Here is a 12,660-nt window from a genome sequence, read left to right on the forward strand (position 1 = left end):
GTGTTATTTTTTTTTTTCCAATTAGTGAATATTCTGCACCCTAGAAGATTTTCTTTTCCTCAATCCTTTTGCTTTTGATACAGAACCCACCACCATCACCAACCACTCTCCAAGCCACCACCAATTCAGAACCCACCACCACCACCCAGAACACAGAACCCACTCCAACCCACCCACCACCATCACCAACCTCTCCACGACACCCCCAACTCAGAACCCATCACCCAGAACCCACCTTCAACCCACCCACAACCATCACCAACCTTTTCACGCCATCTCCAACCCACACACCACCCTCACCCAATTATTTATTCCACTTTATCAATAACAAGGAAGCACATATCTGGTAAAGAAAAGGGGGTGATTGTGGGTTCCAGAGGAAGGGGAGAAGGAAATGAGGCTTCGATTTTGTGGTTGGAGGTCTCAGATCGGGTAAAGAACGGTGGTTGCAGTGAGTTTCAGATGAAGAAGAGATGATGACGGCGGCGCACGACTTCGAAGAGGTGGCGGCGGCCGTGATTTGGATCAGGAGCGAGGCTCAGGTTTCAGATGATGAAGAAAGTGGTGATGGAGATGGTGGCGCGCTGCGGTGAAGGTATGCTCTCGCCGCCGTGAAGAGAGTTACCGCGAGGAGATTCATGAAGAAGATTGAAACAGAAACCCAAAATGAAGTCTTGAAGAACAAAATACCCTCTTTCACCAATTTGAAAGGACTGTGGTGAAAGAATTGTATTTAGTGTATTTGTGAATCTTGGGGTAGAACCCTTGTGAAACAAAAAATCAAATGAACATTTCAGTCAAGAGAAACAAAAAATGATGTATTGCCCCATATGTGCGCACCCCAGCAAATTATCTATATATGTAAGAAAAAAACAAAATAATTCTCTCACCCAAAATAATTGTGGTTACTTCACCAATAAACTTATACTAACAATCAATTTAAATTGAACTTAAGGAAATATATAGAGTAAAGTAAGATAAGTCACCCAATTGGCATACTAAAACACGAGTATATGCAAAACTAATGAGTTTGAGGAAAACATGAACCAACCTTAAGAATGAGCTAACCATACTCATGAAGATTAAATGTGAGTTCTTCATATGCTTTCATCAATTTGACTGACCTGTGCATCATTAAAAAAAAAATTAGTAAGTTGTGCATCATTCACATACAGTGCAAATAGTATGCTTATACACACAACTCAAACATGATGAATAAAAACGTGCAAAATTTGAGAAATGAATATAAATTCAGGCTATCCTAAGTTTCGTAAATTTCTATAAATTATACCAAAATCTGGTTTAGAATGGCTTCAAACGCATGAATTTCTACAAACTATACTAAAATATGGTTTAAAAAAATACAAAAGCGGAAGTAGAACAATAGAAAAAACATTACGTCTTCAACAATGATTCGTTAAAGGGTCTATGCAAAAATTTGTAAACTTTTGGATCAAAACACACAAAATATGTGAAATTCAAGAATCCAGGATTGAATTACGAACAAAGGATAAACTGAAATAGCACAAACCATCAATCACAACATGATAAACTCTTCTTCACGTAACATCATCTTACGGCATACCTCTGTCGTGATCGCGACATGTGACAGAGGTAGAAATAGCAGCTATCAAATCTCTGCGTGTCCATGGTAGCTTTGTGGACCCTCAGCACCAAATCAACTCCCTTTTCTTAGAATTAGCATTAAATAAATAATAAGATAAATTAAGATAAAATCAAGAAATAAACAACCTAAATCCTAATCAAATCTAAACTTTAAAAAGGTACTAAATAAAGATAGATAAAAACTACCAAAATCTAGCAAATCACAATAAAAAACTCATAAAATCCTGAATTAAATAAAAATATGAAAATTCAATAAAAATACCATAAAAATTCATTTATACTCTAAATGTAACTCAAAAATAAAATAAAATATTTCATGAAATTAAAATTAAATAAATAATAAATAAGGATAGATAAAAACTATGAAAATCTAGAAAATCACAATAAAAACTCATAAAATCCTGCATTAATTAAAAATTCGAAAATTCAATAAAAATTAATTATTATACTCTATAAATAAATGTTAAATAAAATGAAATATTTCCTGGAAGTAAAATTAAATAAATAATAAGATAAAATTAAGAAATAAACAACCTAAATTCTAATAAAATCTAAAATTTAAAAAGGTACTAAATAAAGATAGATAAAAACTACCAAGTCTAGCAAATCACAATAAAAACTCATAAAATCCTGAATTAATTAAAAATATGAAAATTTAATAAAATTTAATTAATATACTCTAAAAGTGAATCTAAAATAAAATAAAGTATTTTCTGGATTTAAAATAAATGATAAGATAAATTAAAATAAAATTAAGAAATTAACAACCTAAATCCCAATCAAATCTAATATTAAAAATGGTATTAAATAAAGATAGATAAAAACTAACAAAATCTAGCAAATCACAATAAAAACTCATAAAATCCCGAATTAATAAAAAATTCGAAAATTCAATAAAAATTAATCAATTTATTCTAAAAATAAATTTAAAATAAATTAAAAGACCAAATCTTATCTTTTAAAATAATATCAATCAATTATTTTAGTATATATAAAATTAAAACATATATCAATTGAAAATTATATCTTCTAAAATAATATCAATTAATTAGGTTAGAATATATAAAATTAAAATATATATCAATTGAAAATTATATCCTCTAACAAATTGACACGTGGAATAATTTTTATGAGAATTAATCTGGGAGCGACACGTCACTAACTTGGCCTGTGGGAGCGACACGTTATGCTAGAAGTTGTTCTTTTCTAATATATATATATATATAGATTTTTGAATTTTTAAAATAATTACGATGAAAAATATACAAATTTTTAGTGTTAAAAATGTTAAAAAAAAAAATTAGTGAGAGAAAATTATAATGAAATAAAAATATTTAAAAGAATTATCAACATTTTTGTTGATGAAAAGTATATGAAAATAAACAGCTAAATTTGAAATATAAGAATAAAGATATCATTTTTCAAAGGCTTCCCCTCCCATTTTTTGATTTTGTTCTAAAAAAAGTAAAAACAGAAACAGGTACTTCATTCCCAAAAGGAGAAGGCCCATTACAGTAGGCTAAATCCGCGTGTCAGAAAAGATAAACAAGAATCTAGCCACTGCTGCCAGCAGTTGTGAAGTACAAGTCAAAGCTAAAAAGAGGGTCAATTTTTACTGTTCTTAAACACCCTAGATCTGAGAACATACATTTTTTCCCAATATAAATGTGATCGTTCAGTACTCAACAACATCAACAAGTATTTTGTTTTTACTAAAATGTAAAAATACACTCACCCCTCAAAGTTTACGAGAACAATACTTAATTTTATTTTCATCTAAATCCATACTTCACCCCAATAATAATCTCAAAATTGCATATAACTATGTTATTTTCTAAAATTTACACTACACTCCACTCCACGTTAAAAAAGAAAACAAATATTTGTTGTAATTTTTTTCTGACAAAGTTGTAATTTCTTTATTTATTTCTGATGTAACAAAAGAAATAGCGTATTAAATTTCTTGCCCCATCAACCAATTCTCACCACACTTTAAAGTGGGGATTATACATAATACCACACTTTTAACCCGTTCCAGGATTTATAATCTCAGAAGTCCAAAACCCATGTTGAGTAGCATTCCGGTAATTTAAAACCTGAAACCTTCCGGGGTATATTGGAAATTTAAAATCCGGTATGCTACTCAACATGAGTTCCAACGGTGTAAATAAGCTTATTTTTGTGTTCCAAGATTTTGGAATGCTTATGTGAGACAATCAGGAAGAACGAATCTTAGGTCGGAGTAGCTATCCATACAGGACTATTTTCCGGAAGCTTTCGGGAAACTAATCCCGGAACTAAAACTCAATATTCATTTTCTTTGTGTTATGGAAAATGAGGGTATTTTGAAGTTTTAGGAAATTAGTTGGGGTGAGAAATATGATGCAAGTTTGGGCTAATCCTTCACTTGAAATGGACTGGGCCTGTATTAAAAGTAACTATACCAGTGCAAACACTACTTTCTCATCCTCTAAATCTCACAAAACCCTACCTCACCCACTTCCACTGGCGGCAAAACCCTACTTCGCTCTTCTTCTTCTTCTTCTTCTTCTTCTTCTTCCTGTAAACCCTATCCTCTCAAAAATGCTCAAATCACTCTTCAACGATCCAAAATCAACCATTTCTTTCTTAATTTTCATTTTTTAGGATCAATTTTGAAATGGCATGGAAATGATGGTTACAGTAAAAGGTTTGAGCGGGGAAAATACACATTGGTAGCTACAACAGTTTTTGAAGTTTAAGGCAAATCGAAGAAGGCCCCTGTCCTTTGCAGAGTTATTGCATTGTGACTCTCGCAACTTCTTCTACATAAAAAAAATGAACGGTTTTCTTCAATGGGGTTGTAACAAAAGGCGTGGGTTGCATTCTAGTATGGATTCTCAACCTAGACTTCGCCCTACATTCCATGCCTTTTACTTCAATTGCTTGTTCGCTACCAGTGTTCTTCCCGCGTTGATTACAACCTTCATTCTGATCCTGGCCAATTTTACTCTATGCTTGTGTGTTTTGTGTTTTCCATTTTAGTTGTTTAATTTATATGGGTTTTGTTTGTTAAGTAATTGTTGTAGTGTGTAGTTCTAACTGTTTAAATAGTAATTATTGGTTTGTTCGTTTGCGACTTTGCGTGAGTAAGATGGTTCAGCCCTTATTTATTCTGGTGCTTGTGTTTTGTTCATTGTTTTCCTTGAAGATTGTTATATGGATTTTGTTTGTTATGTCTTGTTTAAGCTGCTTAAATAGTAATTATTGGTTAATTAGTTTGCGTCTGTTATGAGTGAAATGGGTCACTCATTGTTTATACCGGTGCTTGTGTTTTGTTCATTGTTTCGCTACATTTATGATTATGATGAGTAATTCACTATTGAGGGTTATACTTGTTGTGCATCGTGTCCTATGGGCTATGGAGTCAACGGGTCAATGTGATGGATTTGCTATGCCTCTGCATTCTTCGGCTATGTTATTAACCAATCTTTTACCATTGTAGTGTTTTTTTTCTTTTTTGGGGACATATTTGATACTTGTGTTTTATAGTCCTCAATTCAGATTTTCATTATGATGCCAGGAGTGTATGATTTGATGGCGTGATTTTATCTCTGATCTTCATATATTGATGCAAATATCTACTGAGCCCGGTAACCTGTTTTAATGAATTTTCCTGTGTTCAAAACTACTTAATGGCTTATCTCAATAATTTTCTGTTAATTGTGCGTGGGGCATGGAAGGACTAACAAAATGTAGCCGTTTTAATGTCCTAGCTGAAAGCTCTACCTGATGAATGATTAATTGTAATTACTTCTTTGTTCTTTTTCGTACATCAATTTGGACATTATGACACTTACAAAAGTAAACAGAAAATTAAAGGAATTTGGAGAATGTTATGATTTCATTATTGATCAAGTAATGATACAAGGCACTGCTATACAGGCTTAAAGTAACTGCTTACCTTAGAAATGATACTATTACTAACAGTATACTCATAAATCAGTGCTAGCAGAAGTAGATAGCAGTGTAGATTTAACATCTTTAGTCGAAAAATTGTAAATTTGCTGAAAAAAATCTCTTAGCTAGGCACTCCAGTATCTGGTTTCTCTCAAACTCCTTGCTTTGATAACTGAGATTTTTGTTGGATGATTCAACCCAATTGTAGTTGTTATGATGCGTTAATTAAACGATAATTGTTGCAATTTTTCATCTGTCATTGGTTTTTTTTGGCATTATGTATTTTTCTTTTTTCAAGTTAATAGTTGTGGTTGTGACAACCTAAATATGCTCTGAAATTTATAAATTTGATCTGGATATGCAGGGAACACTCAGAATTGATTATCTATATTATCATTTTACATTTAATATATTATCGATGGTTAGTTCTTTTAATAGTATATTTGATATGTTTAGTCATTGCTGACTGTAGCAAGCATTAGTGAAATAAAATCCTAATCTTATTTGATTTGTTACAGAAAAATTAATTTTCATCTTGCACTGCTATTTGTATTTCTGTCTCTTGAAATCATGCTTTTGTCTTCCAAGTTTGTTGTTGGGTGATAGGATTTATGAAGTTCATATCTGCATTAGGTGCCATTTTTCAACTTATAATCTTCATGATGCTACATTTTCCTCTAGTTTTTCTCAACTAAGCCATTCTTTTGTTTTGATCTATAGATAGTTATGAAAATCTGACCGTAATGGTAAAGTTAAGGATATGTCAGCTAGCCAAAGCTTTATGTGTTAATTTGTTTAAGACATTAATTAAGAGTATATGAGCCTGTATGTTTTTCATATTCTTGTAATAAGTACTGCATTGCTCTTTGATTTGTATAAGAGTTTGGAGTTTTGACGTTTCATATGGTGCATCATCATAATAGTCTTCTGCTAAAATAGTTGAAAACATGTAACTAGACAAAATGTATTTGAGTCTGATGGGAGTTGCTTTTGCACACTGAAAGGGGACATGTAGAAAGTCATGATATGATTGGTGTGCTCCACCTTGTTGGTTCATTGCATTCTGCAACTGTTTTGTGCTTGTTTTTAGCTAGGTTGTGTTGTAAAATGTTTTCAGGTTTATTTCAGTTGACTGGTCAATGCAGGCCAGAATGCTCTTAGTGCACTACATGAGTGGAGATTAGCTTTCCAAATACCAATTCATCAGAAAGAGAAGCTGATTATGGATGTTGTACAACAAAAAATTGCAATGGTGATTACATGAGGAGTGTTAGCAACATATTACACCTTTTAACACTCATTTTTATTAATTGAAATTCATGTATGTTCTTTTAAATAGTAGCTGGGGTCACCAACATGGTGTTGTGCGGTGATAAGCAAACTATACCTTTGTAAGGGTGATGACTGAAGTTTCAGCTTTGGGAAAGTCATTGTTAGGAGAAACTAGGTCATCATAAGAGTGATGGAAAGAAGTGAGATAATGTTTTGATAACATTTCTTAGTCATTTGTGTTTAGCATTCTAAGGCTATGTTTGGATATCCCAACATAACAGGTGAACGAAACTCTTATGAATTATAAGAAACATATTATTCACGTTGCAGTTGATAAGTCTTCTGATAGCCTCATACCCCAGACTTAAGGTATTCGTGTCTTTCAAAGTGTTGTGGAAAATGGGGCACCCACCTTGAAGGAGAATATCCAAAAAGTTGACGACAGAAAAAGACCCTACATGATATAAGAGTGGGTTTGGTTCTCAGCATGAAAATTTTACTTCCATTATTTTGCATTTGGGGAACACGGTTTGTCCAATCGTTTAGGACTCTTAGATTCCTGGCAAATACAATGATTTGATTGGCTTGGTTTGGCCAATCTCTACTTTTAAAAAGTTCCATAATTTTATCTTGATAGCTCTTTTTATGTGCAAAATATTGTTGCATAATCGATCACCGCCCCACAAATTTACAACGGTGGAGCTCTATAGGTCCTAGAATATATGTACCTTGTAGTGGCCCCTTTTCTATAGTTGGATTTTTCTACGTGGCTATCTCTTGTCAAAAGGGCATTTAAATAACTCTTAATGAAGGTACAAGCTTGTTGGCATTTCTCTTTTGATAGGTAAATTATCCTATGCCCTAGTGTATTTTGATCTTAGTTTAAGTACATTATTTTTCGGTTGATAGAACACGGGTTTGTATACATTTAATTAATTATGGCGACAAATTCTAATGACGCATTGAATGACTTCGTTCTTTACACATTGTGAATTGGCATAGGATATTTAAATGAATTTAATGGGTATACACTGTCAGTGTAAACTTTGTTTACACAGTCGCCCAATTGAATTCCGCCACATCAGCAAATATATTCTTGTTTTAATTAAAATTTAAGATGAAAGATATTATTTCACTTATATGGCATGTTGTGATTGGTTGTCAGTGTCAGTTTTACACTGCAGTGCATATCCATTAAACTCTATTTAAATTACATTTACTTTAGAATAACTTTTTAATCTAATCCACACCAATTCTGTTTAAAGCTATCAAACTATCCAATTACAGTGAAAGACAGTTTCTGAAGATGTTTTAGGTCTTTAGGTCGACGGAGCCAGGGGCAATGATGCCATCGCCCCAAGATTTTGTAAATATCTTTTTTTAAAAAGCTTAGGTGAATTCAACTCTGGTCATTAATATATGTTAGAATATATACTTCTGGGATTATGTCTTGATCATAAATTGTTCAACAACATAGATGTTATTATGAAATAAATACACAACCTTAGATGTGATTTTCATATTTTACCAGGGTTCACATATATGATTTTATTATTTTAAAATAATACTCCCTATGTTCTTTTTTATAAGAATTAAATTAATATTTCACGCCCCTTAAGAAAGTGGTTGGTAGTATTAACTATTCCCTCCGTCCCTAATTATACGCTAAAGTTGTAAAAATCACGTTTATTAAGAAAGTCTTAATTGATGCGTTAGTTTTTTTAAAAAAATGGTACAATCTTCTATATTTACGCCTATTTAAGTGGGTAGACTATATGATTTTATTATTTTAAAATAATACTCCCTCTGTTCTTTTTTATTAGAATTAAATTAATATTTCACGCCCCTTAAGAAAGTGGTTGGTAGTATTAACTACTCCCTCCGTCCCTAATTATAAGCTAAAGTTGTAAAAATCACGTTTATTAAGAAAGTCTTAATTGATGCATTAGTTTTTTAAAAAAATGGTACAATCTTCTATATTTACGCCTATTTAAGTGGGTAGACTAGGAGAATAGAGAGTAAAAGTGAGTTTCATTTTCAAAATTTTGGAATTGAAAAAGCAATAAATGCAAGGACAAATATGGAAAAAATATTAGTTTTTGCATAGTTAACTTATATTTAGTGACACCACATATGTCTCAATGTTAGCTTATAATTAGGAACGGAGCGAGTGTTAAATTTGTTTAAATTTACCTCAACTTTCCAAAATTACCCCAACTTGTTTTTCTTAATTTATATTTATCATTAAGGAGTACACAATGAAAAGAAAGAGAAACCTCAATTAAATGAGGGTATTGTTTTCAAAAAATAATTAATGCACCTTGTAATTTGAATTGGTTCTTATAAAAAAGATCAAACTACATCCCTCATTTGGTTCTTATAAAAAGAAACGGAGGGAGTACTCTCTTTGTTTCCCATTTATAAGACATTTTTAAAAACATTAGACTTATTAACATACTTCCTCCGTCCCTAATTATAAGCTAAAGTTGTAAAAATCATGCTTATTAAGAAAACCTTAATTGATGCATTGATTTTTTAAAAAATGGTGCAATCTTCTATATTTACTCCTATTTAAGTGGGTAGCACTAGGAGGAAAGAGAATAAGAGTGAGTTTTAATTTCAAAATTTTGGAATTGAAAAACCAATAAATGTAAGGACAAATATGGAAAAAATATTAGCTTTTGCATAGTTAGCTTATATTTAGTGACACCACAAAAGTCTCAATGTTAGCTTATAATTAGGGACGGAGGGAGTAACACGTAACGAGATCAATAAATGTATTGATTTTTAAAAAGTTTATGATCCAATCTTCCATGTTTACCCTTTGGGCTTAATACACCAGGAGACCCCTGAAATTGTAAAGGGAATCAGTTCTAGGGCCTGAAAAATTTTCGCATCAAATTGGGTCCCTACGAATTTTTTTTAATTCAATTAAGGTCAAATGCTGTCAGACCTCAATTTTATCCCAGTCATCAATTACACGTGGCTTTTATAAATTTTTTTAATTAAAAAATTAAAAAAAAATAATTGCAACTTAATTATTTAATCATGATTTTAAAAAAAACCTTAATCCACCTTTGTCCTCCACCACAGTTCCTTCAATCCTTCCCCTCTTCCACCTTTGTCCTCCACCTTCCCCATCAATCTCCCTCATCCCTTCTTGGTCATGCCAAAAACCCAGATTGAGCCTTGCACCTCTGAGACCAACGCCGAAAACGCGTTGCCGGCGCAGGAAAAACGCACCGTCGCGTGCTGATGACTCGAGGTTTATTCTATCTTTGTCGAGTCCTTCTTGTTTCTTTTTTTTTTTCTTTTTGAGTCTTTTATTGAGTTTTAAGTCAAGTTAAGCCCTTTTTAGTTCATATTTGCATCTGCATTAGTTTAGGTGTTTTTAATTTATTTAGTTGATCTTTTTATTAGTTTTTAATAGTTTTGGTTAGAGAGTAATTCCTATGGTCAGGTTTGAGCTGGAATCTTATGAATTCATGAGTGTTAATTGCATATTGGAAGTTTTATTTGATGAATTAAATGGCTGGTTGCTGAATTATTGTGATTAAATGAGTCCATGAGTTACATTGGTGGAATGATGGTTTGTTGAGATTCTTTGAAGGTTTCAGGTGTTTTTAATGGCTAATGATGTTGATTGAAGACCAAGTAATGAGCCATGATGATAGTTGAAGAAGGAGTTACGAAATTCGGAGAAGAATCTGATGAGTCACGCATGTGCGCTAGCTATGCCACGCACATGCGTGGCTGTTCTGTGAAAGAAAGGGGAGAACCGCTGAAGGCCACACATGTGCGTCCCCTAGGCCACGCACATGCGTGGGGGGGGGGGCTGTTCTGGAGGCTGATTTTTTACAGATTGTCCACCGCCACGCACATGCGTGACGGACCGTTGAGAAGTCTATAAATTAGGTTTTTTGTCATTTCATTTGATATCTTGTAACTTTTTGAACAAAACTTAGAGTTTTAGTTTCTTGGAGCTTGTGCGAGGCTTCTTGGCACTCTTAATTCAGGTTTTTGTTCTTTTGATTTGCATTATGAATTCTCTGGCCATGCTTGGCTAATTTCTCTTTGTACTTTGGGTGAAGTGAACCTTAGTTCTGATTATGGTTTGAACTTCTGAGTTTCTTATATGAATAAAGTTTCTTTTCCATGTATCTTTTCCCTGAATCAATATTCTCTTGAGTGCACACAAGTGTTTTGCTTTCTTCTTGCACAACGGTAGTTGGTGAGGATTAAGAGACTTGGGATTAGATTGATTTGTTTTCTATCACTTAGGTATAGGGGTAGAAACTTATTGTGTTGGCCTGAACTTATAAACTTCATTCTTCAATTGAATTGACTAGGCACTAAGGCATTAGGTTTGGCAAATGAAATTGAATGATTTACTTGATTAAGGTATTAACAAGTAGAGGTAGAGGCTATAACATCATGGGTAAGGATTATAAACTTCATATAAGAACTTGATTTGAGAAACATAATTGGACTAAGTGGAGCTTTACCCAGGGTACTTCTTTTCTGAATTATAATCAGTTTTTACTCACAAGTTTTTTCACACAACCAAACTTCGAACATATATTGCTTTTTTCCTTTTACAATTCTGAACACTATAGTCCTTGAACAATTTGATAAACAACTATCTCTGTGGTTCGATATCATTTTATTACTTCGATCAATCCGTAAACTTGCGGAATTGCTATCACGTGCCACATCTTTCTTCCCCCGGTATCTTTCTCGCCTTCTTTCTCTGATCTCCCCCTTTCCCCTCACAAATCACCATTTTTCTGAAACTGATAGTGGATCTAAAACTGATAGTTGCATTGTATGAATCAATGGAGTGGATCTTGAAGAAAAACAAGAACTTTTATTCTGGGTTTGTTTTGGGGTTTATGGTGGAGCTTCGGTTCTCACGATGTGGGTCGAAAGCGTCGCCGTGAAACCTGTCGCCGATGATAGAACCTCGACCTTCAGATCCACAGTCACGACCACCGACCCAAAATGCCTACACGACCTCGACGGAAACTCGTCGACCTCATCTCTCTACTCTGCAGAACACCTTTTCATTGTTGCCCAGATCTAGAATGAAAACTGAGTTTATTGGTTTATCTCGCTCAAATCCTCAGGCACCTCCGATTCCCACTGCCACCAAGGAACCCAAACCCTTCTTGTCTTTCCTCCTTGGATGGTTGCTGCGATTAAAGGTGGGGCTCCGATGGTATAAGGTTGATTGCGCTCTCTTCAACTTAGGGTGAAATGTTTTAATTAGGGATTTGTTATAATTAGATTAGGTTAGATTATTAGATTAGTTTATTAGTTAGATTATTAGATTGTTTAGTTAAGGGCTTATTAGATTAAGTTTTTATTAAGTTTTTTTTTTAATTTCTAATTAAATTATTGAGTTGGAATTCAAAATTATTTTTTTTAATTTTTTTAATTAAAAAAATTATAAAAGTCACGTGTAATTGATGACTAGGACAAAATTGAGGTCTGGCAGCATCTGACCTTAATTGAATTAATTTTTTTTTTCTTAGGGACTCAATTTGATGCGAAATTTTTTCAGGCCTTGGAATTGATTCCCTTTACAATTTCAGGGGTCTTTCTGATATATTAAGCCTAATATTTTATGCACACAAATTTCAAATTTAAATACACATTTCAATAGATAAAAGAACTCTGTGGTACTCAATATGTGTGAGCCTGCGGAATTTATTTACTATTGGAGTGATTATTATAAAGTTATTTTGTTTAATAATTTTTACAAAATTTTAATCTACAAAATTCAGTTTTTGAATTGTGTGATATTAACATGGTCCTCATATA

The sequence above is a fragment of the Lotus japonicus genome, chromosome 3 (assembly GCF_012489685.1).
Source record: "Lotus japonicus ecotype B-129 chromosome 3, LjGifu_v1.2".
Classification (NCBI taxonomy): Eukaryota; Viridiplantae; Streptophyta; class Magnoliopsida; order Fabales; family Fabaceae; genus Lotus; species Lotus japonicus.